We start from the raw sequence: 22,500 nt of genomic DNA, 5'->3' as shown, positions 1-22,500 counted from the left end.
TGCCCTAACTAGCTCATTCACTCTTCCCCACCTGTTCTCTCTTCCCCCTCTGATTAGGTCTCTATTTCTCTCTCTGTTCCTGCTACTTTCAGTGTCTGATTCTTGTTTGTGTTTTTGATGCCAGAAGCAAGCTGTCGTCTCGTTTGCTTCCACCTTGTCCTGTCCTGTCGGAGTCTGCCTGGCAGGTGCATCCTGCACTATACTAACGTTCTTTTTGTTCCGCTGACAGCGTTGGAAGAGGATTTATGCCATTCCTGTTTTTTCATTAAAGAACTCTGTTTTCTGTTAAAACCGCTTTTGGGTCTTCACTCAAGTTCATAACAGAAGAATCAGACCAAGAATGGACCCAGCGGCTCCGGACCCTTTTCACTCCGCCGTCGAGATCCAGGGAGCGATGCTAGGCAGACACGAGGAGGAATTGTCTGCTGCTCAACATGCCGTTGAGACCCTGGCCGTCCAAGTCTCCGACCTCACAAGACAGGTTCACCAACTCCACCTCGATCCACCGCCCACTTCCAGGGTTTCCGAGTCTCCGGAGCCCAGGATCAACAACCCGCCGTGTTACTCTGGGGAGCCCACTGAGTGCCGCTCATTCCTCACTCAGTGTGATGTGGTGTTCTCTCTCCAGCCCAACACTTACTCCAGGAGCGCAGCCCGCATCGCCTACGTCATTTCTCTCCTTACCGGACGGGCGCGTGAGTGGGGCACGGCAGTCTGGGAGGCGAGGGCTGAGTGTATTAACCAGTATCAGGACTTTAAGGAGGAGATGATACGGGTTTTTGACCGCTCTGTTTTTGGCGAGGAGGCTTCCAGGGCCCTGTCTTCCCTATGTCAGGGGAATCGATCCATAACGGATTATTCTATTGAGTTTCGCACTCTCGCTGCCTCTAGTGACTGGAGCGAGCCGGCTTTGCTCGCTCGTTTTCTGGAGGGTCTCCTCGTCGAGGTTAAGGATGAGATCCTCTCCCGGGAGGTTCCTTCCAGTCTGGACTCCTTAATAGCTCTCGCTATTCGCATGAAGCGACGGTTTGATCTTCGTCGCCGAGCTCGTGGAAAGGAGCTCGCGTTCTCCGTTGCTCCCCTCTCCACATCACTGCCACCTGCCGCATCACTGCCACCCTCCTCCGCCGGCTCGGATGCTGAGCCTATGCAGCTGGGGGTATCCGCATCTCGGCCAAGGAGAGGGAACGGAGAATCACCAATCGCCTCTGTCTCTACTGCGGCTCCGCTGGTCATTTTGTCACCTCATGTCCAGTAAAAGCCAGAGCTCATCAGTAAGAGGAGGGCTACTGGTGAGCGCAACTACTCAGGCCTCTCCTTCTGGATCACGCACTACCTTTCCGGTCCATCTCCGCTGGCCCGGTTCATCTGCTTCCTGCAGTGCCTTGATAGACTCTGGGGCGGAGGGCTGTTTTATGGACGAGACCTGGGCTCGGGAACATGACATTCCTCTCAGACAGTTAGGGAGCCCACGGCCTTGTTCGCTTTAGATGGTAGTTCTCTCCCCAAGATTCAGCGTGAGACGCTGCCTTTAACCCTCACTGTCTCTGGTAATCATAAGCGAAACCATTTCTTTTTTAATTTTTCGTTCACCTTTTACACCTGTTGTTTTGGGTCATCCCTGGCTAGTGCGCCATAACCCTTCTATTAATTGGTCTAGTAATACTATCCTATCCTGGAATGTTTCTTGTCATGTAACCTGTTTAATGTCTGCTATCCCTCCTGTTTCCTCTGTCTCTTCTTCACAGGAGGAGCCTGGCGATTTGACAGGGGTGCCGGAGGAGTATCACGATCTGCGCACGGTGTTCAGTCGTTCCAAGGCCACTTCTCTCCCTCCACACCGGTCGTATGACTGTAGTATTGATCTCCTTCCGGGAACTACTCCCCCCGGGAGTAGATTATACTCTCTGTCGGCTCCCGAACGTAAGGCTCTCGAGGATTATTTGTCGGTTTCGCTCGGCGCCGGTACCATAGTCTCCTCCTCCTCTCCCGCCGGAGCGGGGTTTTTTTGTTCAGAAGAAGGACGGGTCCCTGCGCCCATGCGTGGATTATCGAGGGCTGAATGACATAACAGTTAAGAATCGTTATCCGCTTCCTCTTATGTCTTCAGCCTTCGAGATCCTGCAGGGAGCCAGGTTTTTCACCAAATTGGACCTTCGTAACGCCTACCATCTCGTGCGCATCAGGGAGGGGGACGAGTGGAAGACGGCGTTTAACACTCCGTTAGGGCACTTTGAATACCGGGTTCTTCCTTTCGGCCTCGTTAACGCTCCAGCTGTCTTTCAGGCACTAGTTAACGACGTCCTGAGAGACATGCTGAACATTTTTGTTTTCGTTTACATGGACGATATCCTGATTTTTTCACCGTCTCTCTCGATTCATGTTCAGCACGTGCGGCGCGTCCTCCAGCGCCTTTTGGAGAACTGTCTTTATGTGAAGGCTGAGAAGTGCACTTTTCATGCCGCCTCTGTCCCTTTTCTCGGTTCCGTTATTTCCGCTGAGGGCATTAAGATGGATCCCGCTAAGGTCCAGGCTGTCATTGATTGGCCCGTTCCTAAGTCACGCGTCGAGCTGCAGCGCTTTCTGGGCTTCGCTAATTTCTATCGTCGTTTCATCCGTAATTTCGGTCAGGTGGCAGCTCCTCTCACAGCCCTTACTTCTGTTAAGACGTGCTTTAAGTGGTCCGTTTCCGCCCAGGGAGCTTTTGATCTTCTTAAGAATCGTTTTACATCCGCACCTATTCTTGTTACACCTGACATCTCTAGACAGTTTGTTGTTGAGGTTGACGCGTCAGAGGTGGGCGTGGGAGCCATTCTTTCTCAGCGCTCTCTCTCTGACGGCAAGGTCCATCCTTGCGCGTTTTTCTCTCATCGCTTATCGCCGTCAGAACGTAACTATGATGTTGGTAATCGCGAACTGCTCGCCATCCGCTTAGCCCTAGGCGAATGGCGACAGTGGTTGGAGGGGCGACCGTTCCTTTTGTCGTTTGGACTGACCATAGGAACCTTGAGTACATCCGTTCAGCCAAACGACTTAATGCGCGTCAGGCTCGTTGGGCTCTGTTTTTCGCTCGTTTCGAGTTTGTTATTTCTTATCGTCCGGGCTCAAAAAACACCAAACCTGATGCTTTATCTCGTCTCTTCAGTTCTTCTGAGGTCTCCACCGACCCCGATGGGATTCTCCCTGAGGGGGCGTGTTGTCGGAGTTGACTGTCTGGGGAATTGAGAGGCAGGTAAAGCAAGCACTCGCTCACACTCCGTCGCCGCGAGCTTGTCCTAGGAACCTTCTGTTCGTTCCCGTTCCTTCTCGTCCGGCCGTTCTTCAGTGGGCCCACTCTGCCAAGTTAGCCGGCCACCCCGGCGTTCGGAGTACGCTCGCTTCCATTCGCCAGCGTTTCTGGTGGCCCACTCGGGAACGTGACGCGCGTCGATTTGTCGCCGCTTGTTCGGTCTGCGCGCAGACTAAATCTGGGAACTCTCCTCCTGCCGGCCGCCTCAGACCGCTTCCCATTCCCTCTCGACCGTGGTCTCACATCGCTTTAGATTTTATCACCGGACTGCCTTCATCAGCGGGAAGACAGTTATTCTTACGGTTGTCGATAGATTCTCTAAGGCGGCTCATTTCATTCCTCTCGATAAGCTCCCTTCTGCTAAGGAGACGGCTCAGATCATTATCGAGAATGTTTTCCGAATTCATGGCCTTCCGTCTGACGTCGTTTCCGACAGAGGCCCGCAGTTCACGTCTCAATTTTGGAGGGAGTTTTGCCGTTTGATTGGGGCTTCCGTCAGTCTCTCGTCCGGCTTTCATCCCCAGTCTAACGGTCAAGCCGAACGGGCCAATCAGACTGTTGGTCGCATTTTACGCAGTCTTTCTTTTCGTAACCCTGCGTCTTGGTCAGAACAGCTCCCTGGGCAGAGTACGCCCACAACTCGCTTCCCTCGTCTGCTACCGGTCTATCTCCTTTTCAGAGTAGCCTCGGGTACCAGCCTCCGCTGTTCTCATCTCAGCTCGCCGAGTCCTGCGTCCCCTCCGCTCAGGCTTTTGTCCAGCGTTGCGAGCGCACCTGGAAGGGGGTCAGGTCGGCACTTTGCCGTAATAGGGCGCAGACTGTGAGGGCCGCTAATAAGCGTAGGACCAAGAGTCCTAGATATTGTTGCGGTCAGAGAGTATGGCTCTCCACTCAGAACCTTCCCCTTAAGACAGCTTCTCGCAAGTTGGCCCCGCGGTTCATTGGTCCGTTCCGTATTTCTCAGGTCGTTAATCCTGTCGCAGTGCGACTTATTCTCCAGCGCTATCTTCGTCGCGTTCACCCGGTCTTCCATGTCTCCTGTGTTAAGCCCGTTCTTCGCGCCCCCGCTCGTCCCTCCCCCCATCCTTGTCGAGGGCGCACCCATCTACAGGGTTCGTAAGATTTTGGACATGCGCCCTCGGGGCCGTGGTCATCAGTACCTAGTGGATTGGGAGGGGTACGGTCCTGAGGAGAGGAGTTGGGTTCCCTCTCGGGACGTGCTGGACCGTTCGCTGATCGATGATTTCCTCCGTTGCCGCCAGGTTTCCTCCTCGAGTGCGCCAGGAGGCGCTCGGTGAGTGGGGGGGGGTACTGTCATGTCTTGTTATGTCTGTTCCTGTCCTTTCTCTTCACTCTGTCTCTCTCTGCTGGTCTTTTTAGGTTACCTTCTCTGTCTCTCATTCTTCAGCTGTTCTACATCTGCCCTAACTAGCTCATTCACTCTTCCCCACCTGTTCTCTCTTCCCCCTCTGATTAGGTCTCTATTTCTCTCTCTGTTCCTGCTACTTTCAGTGTCTGATTCTTGTTTGTGTTTTTGATGCCAGAAGCAAGCTGTCGTCTCGTTTGCTTCCACCTTGTCCTGTCCTGTCGGAGTCTGCCTGGCAGGTGCATCCTGCACTATACTAACGTTCTTTTTGTTCCGCTGACAGCGTTGGAAGAGGATTTATGCCATTCCTGTTTTTTCATTAAAGAACTCTGTTTTCTGTTAAAACCGCTTTTGGGTCTTCACTCAAGTTCATAACAGAAAATGTGTTTTTGGACAAGTCCATGGTAGTCGCTCCCTGTTTCAGTCTGTTTTCTTTCATTTGGTGTCTAATAAACACAACCCTGATGTATGTAGTCCTAATAGCTATGTTGTGTTTCAGTGAAAGGGGATTGAGAGGTCAGTGAAAGGGGATTGAAAGGTCAGTGAAAGGGGATTGAAAGGTCAGTGAAAGGGGATTGAAAGGTCAGTGAAAAGGGATTGAGAGGTCAGTGAAAGGGGATTGAGAGGTCAGTGAAAGGGGATTGAAAGGTCAGTGAAAGGGGATTGAAAGGTCAGTGAAAGGGGATTGAAAGGTCAGTGAAAGGGGATTGAAAGGTCAGTGAAAGGGGATTGAAAGGTCAGTGAAAGGGGATTGAAAGGTCAGTGAAAGGGGATTGAAAGGTCAGTGAATGTTTGTTGTCGTGTGTAGTTTACTGAAGCTCCATGCTCACACAAAGAAGAATCGTGTACAGACGTGGTCGGGTATTGGACACACCCACGTGTCCCCATGTTTCTGAAGGTCCTTTGAAGTTATCACTGAGGAAACAATAATCAATCTATCAGTCAATCGATTGCTTTATACATTTTATAGACCGGGGCGGGGGGGGGCTCCACGACAGACTATTGGGAAAAAACCTGATTCATAGACCAATCAAATAAGCTTCAGGCTACAAATGCAGGACAGTCATGTCTGTTTATTTTGATATCATAATGATAAGTTGTACTGGAAGGTGAAAGGATTGTTTTCTGTACCTTCACAAAGTGCGATGCAGTTTAAATTCCTGCTCTGAAGAAACCTGGACTGGCCCCGTCTTTCCTGGAAGGACAAAGAGTTACTGTAAAAACACATTCAATATAACTTGGAACAAAATCATTTCTTTACTTAGATGTGCCTGTATGTATTTCTGTTCCAGTAGTGTGTTTTGTTGTACAGTATGTCAATGTCTTCAGATGTACCTGTTGTACGGTGTTGATACGATTGTAACGTTTTCCCAGCTCCTGTTTGGTGGTCACGTGGTGCTGTCCTTTACCCATTCCTGAGTATCCATATGAGACGCTAGAGACAGGACTCAGGTAGATACCCTTCCCGTATGCAGCACCATGCAGCTTGTACAGGACATTTGAACAAAGGGTGAACTGAAGGACATTTGAACAAAGGGTGAACTGAAGGTAACCATTTTATCAGAGTTGAAGGAAAAATAGCTTCTTTTTTAAAAACTTTTTAAAAGACTACCATATCAGATAGACAGGAGATCTAGAATTGTTGTCCCTTGGTACAATTATCTAAGATTACATTTTCATCCTTTCAAATGAATGTGTTTGTTGCTTTGAGTGTTACATACCTGCAGTTTTGTGCATGAGGCGTTGACAAGTCCATTTCTCAGAATAGAATGCCAGTTCTCTATGTGGGAACCGCTGGAGAAACAGAATGACAGAGATGTTCGAGTGACTATAGAATGGTGTGTGTATGTGTGTGTGAGTGAGAGACATACTGGAATGCGAAGGTGCTGCCATATAGTTTCCTAGCGACACGGAAGCGAGCTTCTTTAGCAGGAGGGCTACTGGTCAACAGGAACTGATGTGGAGTGTGCATGAACTTCAGTTGCTATGTAGGAGGAAAAGAATTAGGGAAAAGAAAAACGCACAAGAGAATGTCCAGTGTATGAGGGTGAAGCTGGACATGTGGCTGACACTTTGAGCAGAACAAAATGTGACTGGAGTACAGTCAGGGGAGCAACTTTCACTGGGGACATGTCCCCCCCACCCAACACTCTGAAATTGCATTTTTTGTCCCCCCCCAGTTTTATCATAGGAATGTGATACAAAACGAGGCAACGGTGTGCTTTAGGACCATGCGGACGCCTCAGAGCGGTCGGGTAGGCTGTTTGGAGTGTTTATCCGACTGGATAAAAAATATATATATATATTTTTAAAGTTATGTCCCCCTCACTTTTAAAATCAAAGTTGCGCCCCTGGGTACACACCCCCAAAAAGTTGAGAAGCACTGATTACAAAAAAAACTAGGCACTGGTAGCCTTTTTGTTTTTTTACCACTGTCTTCCACATATTATCAGCTGCTACCTCCAGGCAGTGAATGAACAGCGGTATTGTCCCAGCGTACCCTGTTCAGCGGTAGCTTGACAATATGTGATCTGTTGCTTGATGTGATCCATTGAAGCAGAGGGTGAGCAAGAGGATCTATGGTGTCCATCTGTTTCTTGATTGATGAATACGGACCCTGAAAAACAGTTTGTGATCATACATAGTAAAGTGAATGAGTCGGTAGATGAAGAGACATTTGAACACGTTTGAATGTGTGATTTCATTGGTTGCGTTAGTCACCTGGGTCATCTCCCTGATGGTCATGATGCTGTCCAGAGCTTTCTGCAGTCGATCGTAGCTCTTCTTCTGTGACAGAAGAAAACACGTGATACAGGTTAGTTTCAGTAAAAAGGAAGACCTGTAAGAGATACTTTTAATGGTCAGACATTCGGTGCGCACTGTAAAATCTGATTTATCAGCCAGGTCTCACACCACTGTAAAGTCTGCTTCATCAGCCAGGTCTCACACCACTGTAAAGTCTGCTTTATCAGCCAGGTCTCACACCACTGTAAAGTCTGATTTATCAGCCAGGTCTCACACCACTGTAAAGTCTGCTTTATCAACCAGGTCTCACACCACTGACTGAAGTCTGATTTATCAGCCAGGTCTCACACCACTGTAAAGTCTGCTTTATCAACCAGGTCTCACACCACTGTAAAGTCTGATTTATCAACCAGGTCTCACACCACTGTAAAGTCTGATTTATCAGCCAGGTCTCACACCACTGTAAAGTCTGCTTTATCAACCAGGTCTCACACCACTGTAAAGTCTGCTTTATCAGCCAGGTCTCACACCACTGTAAAGTCTGCTTCATCAGCCAGATCTCACACCACTGTAAAGTCTGCTTCATCAGCCAGGTCTCACACCACTGTAAAGTCTGATGTATCAGCCAGGTCTCACACCACTGTAAAGTCTGCTTCATCAGCCAGGTCTCACACCACTGTAAAGTCTGATTTATCAGCCAGGTCTCACACCACTGTAAAGTCTGCTTCATCAGCCAGGTCTCACACCACTGTAAAGTCTGATTCATCAGCCAGGTCTCACACCACTGTAAAGTCTGATTCATCAGCCAGGTCTCACACCACTGTAAACTCTGATTTATCAGCCAGTTCTGCAGTGAGTTGATGAGGTCATGTGGCCTGAACATTGTGCTAGTCCAGTACCTTGGGACTGAAGGCCAGAGACTTGGAGTTGTATGGGTCGACAACAGTACCTTGGGACTGAAGGCCAGAGACTTGGGGTTGAATGGGTCGACCACAGAGGGGTATGGCTCGAAGATGATGCTCTTCCGGGAGGACTCCAGAGCTGCCCGGCACATGGCTACCAACAAGTCCACTACCTGGAGGTCAAAACCCAGTACGGTAGTTATAATCACTGATGTGTGTGTGTGTGTGTGTGTTTGTATGTTTGTATGTTTTTGTGTTTGTGTGTGTGTATTTGTCTTACCTCTGCTCCATTCGACACCTCCTCTGCAGCTCCTGCCATCACTCCCAAGGTATAGAAAGAAAACACGCACAGTTCCCTGCTACACACTGCAGGCTGTAAACACACACAGTTCCCTGCTACACACTGCAGGCTGTAAACACACACAGCTCCCTGCTACACACTGCAGGCTGTAAACACACACAGTTCCCTGCTACACACTGCAGGCTGTAAACACACACATCTCCCTGCTACACACTGCAGGCTCTAAACACACACATCTCCCTGCTACACACTGCAGGCTCTAAACACACACAGTTCCCTGCTACACACTGCAGGCTGTAAACACACACAGCTCCCTGCTACACACTGCAGGCTGTCAGCACACACAGTTCCCTGCTACACACTGCAGGCTGTAAACACACACAGTTCCCTGCTACACACGCAGGCTGTAAACACACACAGTTCCCTGCTACACACTGCAGGCTGTAAACACACACAGTTCCCTGCTACACACTGCAGGCTGTAAACACACACAGTTCCCTGCTACACACTGCAGGCTGTAAACACACACAGTTCCCTGCTACACACTGCAGGCTGTAAACACACACCGTTCCCTGCTACACACGCAGGCTGTAAACACACACAGTTCCCTGCTACACACTGCAGGCTGTAAACACACACAGTTCCCTGCTACACACTGCAGGCTGTAAACACACACAGCTCCCTGCTACACACTGCAGGCTGTAAAACACACAGTTCCCTGCTACACACTGCAGGCTGTAAACACACACAGCTCCCTGCTACACACCGCAGGCTGTAAACACACACAGTTCCCTGCTACACACTGCAGGCTGTAAACACACACAGTTCCCTGCTACACACTGCAGGCTGTAAACACACACAGCTCCCTGCTACACACTGCAGGCTGTAAACACACACAGCTCCCTGCTACACACTGCAGGCTGTAAACACACACAGTTCCCTGCTACACACTGCAGGCTGTAAACACACACATCTCCCTGCTACACACTGCAGGCTCTAAACACACACATCTCCCTGCTACACACTGCAGGCTCTAAACACACACAGTTCCCTGCTACACACTGCAGGCTGTAAACACACACAGCTCCCTGCTACACACTGCAGGCTGTCAACACACACAGTTCCCTGCTACACACTGCAGGCTGTAAACACACACAGTTCCCTGCTACACACCGCAGGCTGTAAACACACACAGTTCCCTGCTACACACTGCAGGCTGTAAACACACACAGTTCCCTGCTACACACTGCAGGCTGTAAACACACACAGTTCCCTGCTACACACTGCAGGCTGTAAACACACACAGTTCCCTGCTACACACTGCAGGCTGTAAACACACACCGTTCCCTGCTACACACCGCAGGCTGTAAACACACACAGTTCCCTGCTACACACTGCAGGCTGTAAACACACACAGTTCCCTGCTACACACTGCAGGCTGTAAACACACACAGCTCCCTGCTACACACTGCAGGCTGTAAACACACACAGTTCCCTGCTACACACTGCAGGCTGTAAACACACACAGCTCCCTGCTACACACCGCAGGCTGTAAACACACACAGTTCCCTGCTACACACTGCAGGCTGTAAACACACACAGTTCCCTGCTACACACTGCAGGCTGTAAACACACACAGCTCCCTGCTACACACTGCAGGCTGTAAACACACACAGCTCCCTGCTACACACTGCAGGCTGTAAACACACACAGCTCCCTGCTACACACTGCAGGCTGTAAACACACACAGTTCCCTGCTACACACTGCAGGCTGTAAACACACACAGTTCCCTGCTACACACTGCAGGCTGTAAACACACACAGTTCCCTGCTACACACTGCAGGCTGTAAACACACACCGTTCCCTGCTACACACCGCAGGCTGTAAACACACACAGTTCCCTGCTACACACTGCAGGCTGTAAACACACACAGTTCCCTGCTACACACTGCAGGCTGTAAACACACACAGCTCCCTGCTACACACTGCAGGCTGTAAACACACACAGTTCCCTGCTACACACTGCAGGCTGTAAACACACACAGCTCCCTGCTACACACACGCAGGCTGTAACACACACAGCTCCCTGCTACACACTGCAGGCTGTAAACACACACAGCTCCCTGCTACACACTGCAGGCTGTAAACACACACAGTTCCCTGCTACACACTGCAGGCTGTAAACACACACAGCTCCCTGCTACACACTGCAGGCTGTAAACACACACAGCTCCCTGCTACACACTGCAGGCTGTAAACACACACAGCTCCCTGCTACACACTGCAGGCTGTAAACACACACAGCTCCCTGCTACACACTGCAGGCTGTAAACACACACAGCTCCCTGCTACACACTGCAGGCTGTAAACACACACAGCTCCCTGCTACACACTGCAGGCTGTAAACACACACAGTTCCCTGCTACACACTGCAGGCTGTAAACACACACAGCTCCCTGCTACACACTGCAGGCTGTAAACACACACAGCTCCCTGCTACACACTGCAGGCTGTAAACACACACAGCTCCCTGCTACACACTGCAGGCTGTAAACACACACAGTTCCCTGCTACACACTGCAGGCTGTAAACACACACAGCTCCCTGCTACACACTGCAGGCTGTAAACACACACACAGTTCCCTGCTACACACTGCAGGCTGTAAACACACACAGTTCCCTGCTACACACTGCAGGCTGTAAACACACACAGCTCCCTGCTACACACTGCAGGCTGTAAACACACACAGTTCCCTGCTACACACTGCAGGCTGTAAACACACACAGCTCCCTGCTACACACTGCAGGCTGTAAACACACACAGTTCCCTGCTACACACTGCAGGCTGTAAACACACACAGCTCCCTGCTACACACTGCAGGCTGTAAACACACACAGTTCCCTGCTACACACTGCAGGCTGTAAACACACACAGTTCCCTGCTACACACTGCAGGCTGTAAACACACACAGCTCCCTGCTACACACTGCAGGCTGTAAACACACACAGTTCCCTGCTACACACAATGCAGGCTGTAAACACACACAGTTCCCTGCTACACACTGCAGGCTGTAAACACACACAGTTCCCTGCTACACACTGCAGGCTGTAAACACACACAGTTCCCTGCTACACACTGCAGGCTGTAAACACACACAGCTCCCTGCTACACACTGCAGGCTGTAAACACACACAGTTCCCTGCTACACACTGCAGGCTGTAAACACCACACAGTTCCCTGCTACACACTGCAGGCTGTAAACACACACAGTTCCCTGCTACACACTGCAGGCTGTAAACCACACAGTTCCCTGCTACACACTGCAGGCTGTAAACACACACAGTTCCCTGCTACACACTGCAGGCTGTAAACACACACAGTTCCCTGCTACACACTGCAGGCTGTAAACACACACAGTTCCCTGCTACACACTGCAGGCTGTAAACACACACAGCTCCCTGCTACACACTGCAGGCTGTAAACACACACAGTTCCCTGCTACACACTGCAGGCTGTAAACACACACAGTTCCCTGCTACACACTGCAGGCTGTAAACACACACAGTTCCCTGCTACACACTGCAGGCTGTAAACACACACAGTTCCCTGCTACACACTGCAGGCTGTAAACACACACCGTTCCCTGCTACACACCGCAGGCTGTAAACACACACAGTTCCCTGCTACACACTGCAGGCTGTAAACACACACAGTTCCCTGCTACACACTGCAGGCTGTAAACACACACAGTTCCCTGCTACACAATGCAGGAGGTAAACACTCAGATAAAATCCAACTATTATAGTAACTACTATATTTCTGTAGTAAAGCCATCCAGTTAACAGAATATTTGAATTAACTTTACTTATATACTGCATGTATAATTCATTGTTATGTGGTTGTAGTAAGCATGTATTGTCCCCCAATAATGTCTCAGAATTATCCGGACTAAATAACAAACAGTTTTAAGAGAGCATACCTTCAACATAGAGGCGTACTGAAAGATGTGTCGTTCGTCACAGACCACACAGTATTCATTCAGAGTGGGGATTCTCTGTTCTGCGTATTTCATTACCTACAATCCACACAGAAAGGAATCAGTCAATGTTGTGACGTATTGCTATAGCAGATGAGAAAATTATAATATCCCCCGTTACTGTGGTTATATTTCTGCCTCAGTAAACACATCTGAAAAATAGCCTTGCCTCAAGCTGTTCAAGGGTTTGTTTGCCGTCTGGCAACATGAGGTTAACCTGGATACTGTTTAAAACATGAGATTAACCTGGATACTGTATAAAACATGAGATTAACCTGGATACTGTATAAAACATGAGATTAACCTAAATACTGTATACAACCTGAGATTAACCTGGATATAGTTTAAAACCTGAGATTAACCTGGATACGGTATAAAACCTGAGATTAACCTGGATACTGTATAAAACATGAGATTAACCTGGATATAGTTTAAAACCTGAGATTAACCTGGATACTGTATACAACCTGAGATTAACCTGGATATAGTTTAAAACCTGAGATTAACCTGAATACTGTTTAAAACCTGAGATTAATCTGGATACTGTACAAAACATGAGATTAACCTGAATACTGTATAAATGCTCTTTATACAGTTTCTACAAGAGCCCATTACATCAATCACTCACTCATTCACTAAATTTGCTGACGGTTCAGGAAGAATTGCATATTATGTCAGTTAGAGCAAAGGTATTAGTCTTTACCTGTACTAAGAACCCATGTTGCAGGGTGGGGGCTGACTTGCACTGAATAAAGGCTTGGGATGAGAACAGCAGCTCAATCAGCTGTTTAGTTGTGATGTGAGCCGGAGACTTGAGGGCAGACACCGCCACCCTCTGAGGAGAGAAGAGAGGACGTGACGTCACATGGATGGATAGAAACCAAAACATGATGAACATAATGTGGACACTGAAGATGGCTAATTTGAATGAGCAAATACACAAACAAGTTACAACAATTTCAAGCATTTTAGTAACCATATATGGCATTAGCTCGGTTCTGTATTTATTTGTGTTTTGTTGCCACAGCAATCATAAGGGTACAGAAACCAGGCTAACATGGCATTAATGAGACTTGCACTCAGAAAAAAAGATGCTATCTCGAACCTAAAAAGGTTCTTCAGCTGTCCCAATAGGAGAACCCTTAGAAGAACCCTTTTTGGTTCCAGAACGCTTTTAGTTTCAGGTAGAACCCTTTTGGGTTCCATGTAGAACCCTTTCAACAGAGGGTTCTACATGGAACTTAAAAGGAGTTCCACATGGAACAAAAAGGTCCTACCTAGCTGATGATGAGGTCCTGGCCATACTAGGTAGGTAGTTGAGGATAGCTGATGATAGGTCCTGGCCATACCTTGCCATTAGTTGTGTACGTGAGGAGTTCTCCTCTGGTGTTCTTGATGGTGTAAGCCATTGTCCGATTCACAAGGCGATTCACTTTCAGCTCCGGTCCAATCATCTTCACCTTCAGAACATGCTCTTGGCCACTGGACCTGGGTCACACAGGGAAGGGAGCAGAGAATGCGATGACACTGAGAACGAAAGATCCATGAAACTACAAGCCTTTGGAGAAACAAACCTTAGACCTAACATTGTATATCTGACGATTTGATAGGTTTGTGAAATTTGGTAATTCCTTCATCTTGCCTTCTAATAGGTTGGATGGAATTGATGTCATATTGCTTAAACCTATTCAGAATACACCACTGGTCTAATGATACAGAAGTGCACTGAGGCTGAGTGTGGACTGCAGCTGTGTACTTGGATATGGGCGAGAGGATGCTGAGTCCAGCCCTGAACCTCTTGATGGTTCCTCCAGGTTTGAACCAAGTGTGTCTGGTCTTCTGTTGTGCCGTGAGGGTTTCATTACTCAGGTACTTCCACTGCTGGGACACAAAGCTAGAGATGACCCTGAGAGGGAGAGAGGAGGAGGAGGAGGAGGAGGAGGAGGAGGAGGAGGAAGAAGAAGAGAGAGAGATGTCATCACTCACGTCCATTGCTTTGCTTTTTGTTCTGTCCACTCCATTGCCTCCAAAGATGTATCTTTTCACATTCTTAGTAGTTTTAATATTAAAACCTATGTAGCAGATTTTGATTTGAAATCACACTCTGGTTATGGGGGGGGGGGGCAGCCCTGCCTAAATGTACCAACAATAGTCCTTCCAGACAGATATTATAGCATGTATAATGTGGGGAGGGGGGGGCTGCCTAAATGTACCAACAATAGTCCTTCCAGACAGATATTATAGCATGTATAATGTGGGGAGGGGGGGGCTGCCTAAATGTACCAACAATAGTCCTTCCAGACAGATATTATAGCATGTATAATAGCGTAGTTATAATGCTTTCCAGTGAATGGTTTGAGCAGAAAATTACACTTCTACTGTGTTGGTGAGATATTGACTAAGCTAAACAAGGCTAAACTAGACTAGACTAATCTAGACTAGACTGGACTAATCTAAACTAGACTAATCTAGTCTCGACTAGACTAGACTAATCTAGACTAAACTAGACTAGACTAATCTAAACTAGACTAGACTAATCTAAACAAGACTAGACTAATCTAAACTAGACTAGACTACTCTGGACTAGACTAATCTAAACTAGACTAATCTAGACTAGACTAATCTAGACTAGTCTAGACTAAATTAGACTAGACTAATCTAAACTAGACTAGACTAATCTAAACTAGACTAATCTAGACTAATCTAGACTAATCTAGACTAGACTAGACTAAACTAGACTAAACTAGACTAGACTAAACTAGACTAATCTAGACGAGACTAATCTAGACTAGACTAGACTAAACTAGACTAGACTAATCTAAACTAGACTAATCTAGACTAATCTAGACTAGACTAGACTAAACTAGACTAAATTAGACTAGACTAATCTAAACTAGACTAGACTAATCTAAACTAGACTAATCTAGACTAATCTAGACTAGACTAGACTAAACTAGACTAAACTAGACTAGACTAATCTAAACTAGACTAGACTAAACTAGACTAGACTAAACTAGACTAATCTAGGCAGAGACTAATCTAGACTAGACTAATCTAGACTAGATAGACTAAACTAGACTAGACTAATCTAAACTAGACTAATCTAGACTAATCTAGACTAGACTAGACTAAACTAGACTAAATTAGACTAGACTAATCTAAACTAGACTAGACTAATCTAAACTAGACTAATCTAGACTAATCTAGACTAGACTAGACTAAACTAGACTAAACTAGACTAGACTAATCTAGACTAGACTAGACTAAACTAGACTAGACTAAACTAGACTAATCTAGACTAGACTAGACTAGACTAGACTAAACTAGACTAAACCTAGACTAGACTAAACTAGACTAGACTAAACTAGACTAGACTAAACTAGACTAGACTAGACTAGACTAGACTAGACTAGACTAGAATAGAACTCTGGGTCTATAGTCAGAGGGGGAGTCTTATGATGCTCACTTCTGCAGCTGTAGTCCCAGGCTGAATCCTTCTCTGTTAGAAGGTTGGAAGACCTCCACAGAGGGTGCTGGTCCATTCAGGTATTGGGACAGTGAAGCGCAACCGGACAATAATAGGCTCTGTTGGGATGATCTTCCAGGCCCTGGCTACTTCATCCTGGAGACAAGACAGGAAACTGTGTCAGAAACATGGGAAGATCCCCAGGGACATCCTAGACAACATGAAGAAGATCCCCAGGGACCTCCTAGACAACATGAGAAGATCCCCAGGGACATCCTAGACAACATGAGAAGATCCCCAGGGACATCAACATGGGAAGATCCCCAGGGACATCCTAGACAACATGAGAAGATCACCAGGGACATCCTAGACAACATGAGAAGATCCCCAGGGACCTCCTAGACAACATGAGAAGATCCCCAGGGACATCCTAGACAACATGAGAAGATCCCCAGGGACCTCTAGACAACATGAGAAGATCCCCAGGGACATCCTAGACAACATGAGAAGATCCCCAGGGACCTCCTAGACAACATGAGAAGATCCCCAGGGACATCCTAGACAACATGAGAAGATCCCCAGGGACCTCCTAGACAACATGAGAAGATCCCCAGGGACCTCTAGACAACATGAGAAGATCCCCAGGGACATCCTAGACAACATGAGAAGATCCCCAGGGACCTCCTAGACAACATGAGAAGATCCCCAGGGACCTCTAGACAACATGAGAAGATCCCCAGGGACCTCCCTAGACAACATGAGAAGATCCCAGGGACCTCCCCTAGACAACATGAGAAGATCCCCAGGGACCTCCTAGACAACATGAGAAGATCCCCAGGGACATCCTAGACAACATGAGAAGATCCCCAGGGACCTCCTAGACAACATGAGAAGATCCCCAGGGACCTCCTAGACAACATGAGAAGATCCCCAGGGACCTCCTAGACAACATGAGAAGATCCCCAGGGACATCAACATGAGAAGATCCCCAGGGACCTCCTAGACAACATGAGAAGATCCCCAGGGACCTCCTAGACAACATGAGAAGATCCCCAGGGACCTCCTAGACAACATGAGAAGATCCCCAGGGACCTCCTAGACAACATGAGAAGATCCCCAGGGACATCAACATGAGAAGATCCCCAGGGACCTCCTAGACAACATGAGAAGATCCCCAGGGACATCCTAGACAACATGAGAAGATCCCCAGGGACATCGACATGGGATCCCCAGGGACATCCTAGACAACATGGGAAGATCCCCAGGGACCTCCTAGACAACATGAGAAGATCCCCAGGGACATCAACAACAGAAGATCCCCAGGGACCTCCTAGACAACATGAGAAGATCCACAGGGACATCCTAGACAACATGAGAAGATCCCCAGGGACATCCTAGACAACATGAGAAGATCCCCAGGGACATCGACATGGGAAGATCCCCAGGGACATCCTAGACAACATGGGAAGATCCCCAGGGACCTCCTAGACAACATGAGAAGATCCCCAGGGACCTCCTAGACAACATGAGAAGATCCCCAGGGACCTCCTAGACAACATGAGAAGATCCCCAGGGACCTCAACAAGGGAAGATCCCCAGGGACCTCCTAGACAACATGAGAAGATCCCCAGGGACCTCCTAGACAACATGAGAAGATCCCCAGGGACCTCCTGGGACAACATGAGAAGATCCCCAGGGACATCCTAGACAACATGAGAAGATCCCCAGGGACCTCCTAGACAACATGAGAAGATCCCCAGGGACATCCTAGACAACATGAGAAGATCCCCAGGGACCTCCTAGACAACATGAGAAGATCCCCAGGGACATCGACATGGGAAGATCCCCAGGGACATCTATATATAGAACTTAAAATATATACTTGTATGTGATGCATATCATGATCATGGTGAGTAGTGTAGTCGACTCACATCCAGGAAGCTGACATTGATTAGCATGTCAACGTCCACATCGTCAATAGACCCATGCTCTCTGGAGAGGAGGAAGAAGAAGACAGGAAGAAGGTCATGAGTCATTTACACTCTAGTCATTTAGCAGACGTTCTTATCCAGACATCTGTGTATTTTCGTACTCTTTCGTACTTTTCCATACGTGTGAAATGATAACAAGCATTTCATTGAGAGCAGATGACTTCCCATTGTACCCCCACCTCCCCCCGTTAACTCAAACCACATCCTACTATCTCTGTCAGTAAGTTAAGCAATGCCAAGGTTTCTATGTAACTTGTCGTACCTGACGGAGACAGCCGTGTCAGCGTAGATGGCCTTCACCGAATCTATGTCCATGTCCAGCTGAGGATGTCTGTAGAGGTCAGTAGCACAGCCCTCCTACAGAGAGACAACAACACATGTACCTTAGAGACAAACCCTGTTAGTTAACTACCTTAAACAGAACTAGACAGAATAGCTTCAAAAAGAACACACACACACACGAGAGAGAGAGAGAGAGAGAGAGAGGGAGAGAGAGAGAGAGAGAGAGACAGACAGAGAGAGAGAGAGAGAAAAGAACCAGTTAACACCACAGCATTGACACACAACCACACAAAACATATTCACCTAACAATCAAAACCAGATGGCCATGACAGAGAGTAAAATAGAATATTACACTGAACACAATACCTTCAAATACAACAGGGAGTACACCAGGGAGTACAACAGGGAGTACAACAGAGAATACAACAGGGAGTACAACAGGGAGTACAACAGAGAATACAACAGGGAGTACAACAGGGAGTACAACAGAGAGAGTACAGCAGGGAGTACAACAGAGAATACAACAGGGAGTACAACAGGGAGTACAACATACAACAGAGAGTACAACAGGGAGTACAACAGGGAGTACAACAGGGAGTACAACAGGGAGTACAACAGAGAATACACCAGGGAGTACAACAGGGAGTACAACAGGGAGTACAACATACAACAGAGAGTACAACAGGGAGTACAACAGGGAGTACAACAGAGAGTACAACAGAGAGTACAACAGAGAGTACAGCAGGGAGTACACCAGGGAGTACAACAGGGAGTACAACAGGGAGTACAACATACAACAGAGAGTACAACAGAGAGTACAACAGGAAGTACAACAGAGAATACAACAGAGAATACAACAAGAAGTACAACAGAGAATACAACAAGAAGTACAACAGAGAATACAACAAGAAGTACAACAGAGAATACAACAGGAAGTACAACAGAGAGTACAACAGGAAGTACAACAGAGAATACAACATACAACAGAGATTACAACAGGAAGTACAACAGAGAATACAACAGGGAGTACAACGTACAACAGAGAGTACAACAGAGAGTACAACAGAGAATACAACATACAACAGAGAGTACAACAGGAAGTACAACAGAGAATACAACAGGAAGTACAACAGAGAATACAACAGGAAGTACAACAGAGAGTACAACAGGAAGTACAACAGAGAATACAACAGGAAGTACAACAGAGAATACAACAGAGAATACAACAAGAAGTACAACAGAGAATACAACAGGAAGTACAACAGAGAATACAACAGGAAGTACAACAGAGAATACAACAGGAAGTACAACAGAGAATACAACAGGAAGTACAACAGAGAATACAACAGGAAGTACAACAGAGAATACAACAGGAAGTACAACAGAGAATACAACAGGAAGTACAACAGAGAATACAACAGGAAGTACAACAGAGAATACAACAGGGAGTACAACAGGGAGTACACAAAATGCGGCAGGGTGTCCTAGTGGGGCGGCAGTGTAGCCTAGTGGTTAGAGCATTGGACTAGTAACCAAAAGGTTGCAAATTCAAATCCCCGAGCTGACAAGGTACAAATCTGTCGTTCTGCCCCTGAACAGGCAGTTAACCCACTGTTCCTAGGCCGTCATTGAAGATAAGAATTTGTTTTTAACTGACTTGCCTGGTTAAATAAAGGAAAAATAAAATGATGCGTTACAGTCCATTGGAAGTTCTGATCAGATGTTTCACGGGGTCAGTACCTCCTAACAAACCTACAAAACAACGAAGCAGGCTACTTGTGTTTCCTTTACTAACGCTGATTTTGTACGTATGTCGAAGAAGATTTAGCTTGTAAGGATTCTGAGGTTATTGTGGTTATTTTTGCTACTTTAGCTGAATGGACTGATCGTGAGACGCCTGCTAAATTACTTAAAATATGCATGTACTCTGAGGAGAGCTTAGGGGCTGTACTGTAGGATCAGCTGGCTAACAGAGCCAAGGTGCTGTACTGTAGGATCACCTGGCTAACAGAGCCAAGGGGCTGTACTGCAGGATCAGCTGGCTAACAGAGCCAAGGGGCTGTACTATAGGATCAGCTGGCTAACAGAGCCAAGGGGCTGTACTCTGGGATCAGCTGGCTAACAGAGCCAAGGGGCTGTACTCTGGGATCAGCTGGCTAACAGAGCCAAGGGGCTGTACTGTAGGATCAGCTGGCTAACGGAGCCAAGGGGCTGTACTATAGGATCAGCTGGCTAACAGAGCCAAGGGGCTGTACTGTAGGATCAGCTGGCTAACAGAGCCAAGGGGCTGTACTGTAGGATCAGCTGGCTAACAGAGCCAAGGGGCTGTACTGTAGGATCAGCTGGCTAACAGAGCCAAGGGGCTATACTGTAGGATCAGCTGGCTAACAGAGCCAAGGGGCTGTACTGTAGGATCAGCTGGCTAACAGAGCCAGGGGCTGTACTGTAGGATCAGCTGGCTAACAGAGCCAAGGTGCTGTACTGTAGGATCAGCTGGCTAACAGAGCCAAGGGGCTGTACTGTAGGATCAGCTGGCTAACAGAGGCCAGGGGGCTGTACTGTAGGATCAGCTGGCTAACAGAGCCAAGGTGCTGTACTGTAGGATCAGCTGGCTAACAGAGCCAAGGGGCTGTACTGTAGGATCAGCTGGCTAACAGAGCCAAGGGGCTGTACTGTAGGATCAGCTGGCTAACAGAGTCAAGGGGCTGTACTGTAGGATCAGCTGGCTAACAGAGCCAGGGCCTGTACTGTAGGATCAGCTGGCTAACGGAGCCCAAGGGGCTGTACTGTAGGATCAGCTGGCTAACGGAGCCAAGGGGCTATATGTTAGCCTTGCTCTCCAGTAAAACATTCCGAATCTCCACACAGTGAGAGTCACAACACATAGATAGAATCATTCCTAATCTCCACACAGTGAGAGTCACAACACATAGATAGAATCATTCCTAATCTCCACACAGTGAGAGGTAACAACATAGATAGAATCATTCCTAATCTCCACACAGTGAGAGTCACAACACATAGATACTTATTTCATTCATTTCATTGAAGCTATACAATACCCAATTCTCCCTGTGTGAAAAAAGTAAATTCCCATTTACACTCAATAGCTGTCTGTGTCATCTTACCACTCAATAGCTGTCTGTGTCATCTTTACACTCAATAACTGTCTGTGTCATCTTTACACTCAATAACTGTCTGTGTCATCTTTACACTCAATAACTGTCTGTCACTATTGTAAAGTGGCTGTTCCACTGGATGTCATAAGGTGAATTCACCAATTTGTAAGTCGCTCTGGATAAGAGCGTCTGCCAAATGACTTAAATGTAAATGTAATGTAAATGTCATCTTTACACTCAATAACTGTCTGTGTCATCTTTACACTCAATAACTGTCTGTGTCATCTTTACACTCAATAACTGTCTGTGTCATCTTTACACTCAATAACTGTCTGTGTCATCTTTACACTCAATAACTGTCTGTCATCTTTACACTCAATAACTGTCTGTCATCTTACCACTCAATAACTGTCTGTGTCATCTTTACACTCAATAACTGTCTGTGTCATCTTTACACTCAATAACTGTCTGTGTCATCTTTACACTCAATAGCTGTCTGTGTCATCTTACCACTCAATAACTGTCTGTGTCATCTTTACACTCAATAGCTGTCTGTGTCATCTTTACACTCAATAACTGTCTGTGTCATCTTTACACTCAATAACTGTCTGTGTCATCTTTACACTCAATAATTGTCTGTGTCATCTTTACACTCAATAACTGTCTGTGTCATCTTTACACTCAATAACTGTCTGTGTCATCTTTACACTCAATAACTGTCTGTGTCATCTTTACACTCAATAACTGTCTGTGTCATCTTTACACTCAATAACTGTCTGTCATCTTTACACTCAATAACTGTCCATGTCATCTTTACACTCAATAACTGTCTGTGTCATCTTTACACTCAATAACTGTCTGTCATCTTTACACTCAATAACTGTCTGTGTCATCTTTACACTCAATAACTGTCTGTGTCATCTTTACACTCAATAACTGTCTGTGTCATCTTTACACTCAATAACTGTCTGTGTCATCTTTACACTCAATAACTGTCTGT

The 22,500-nt window shown here is 47.1% G+C and overlaps 1 pseudogene; it reads right to left on the bottom strand.

Moving 5' to 3' along the window:
- The window catches only part of LOC135535004 (protein mono-ADP-ribosyltransferase PARP6-like), an 18,815-nt pseudogene extending 360 nt beyond the window's left edge, over positions 1 to 18,455 (bottom strand).
- Between the last annotated feature and the right edge of the window lie 4,045 nt (positions 18,456 to 22,500).

Source organism: Oncorhynchus masou, unplaced genomic scaffold, assembly GCF_036934945.1.
Source record: "Oncorhynchus masou masou isolate Uvic2021 unplaced genomic scaffold, UVic_Omas_1.1 unplaced_scaffold_4308, whole genome shotgun sequence".
Classification (NCBI taxonomy): domain Eukaryota; kingdom Metazoa; phylum Chordata; class Actinopteri; order Salmoniformes; family Salmonidae; genus Oncorhynchus; species Oncorhynchus masou.
Note: the sequence above shows the minus strand (reverse complement) of the source record. Positions and strands in the feature narration are given on the sequence as shown.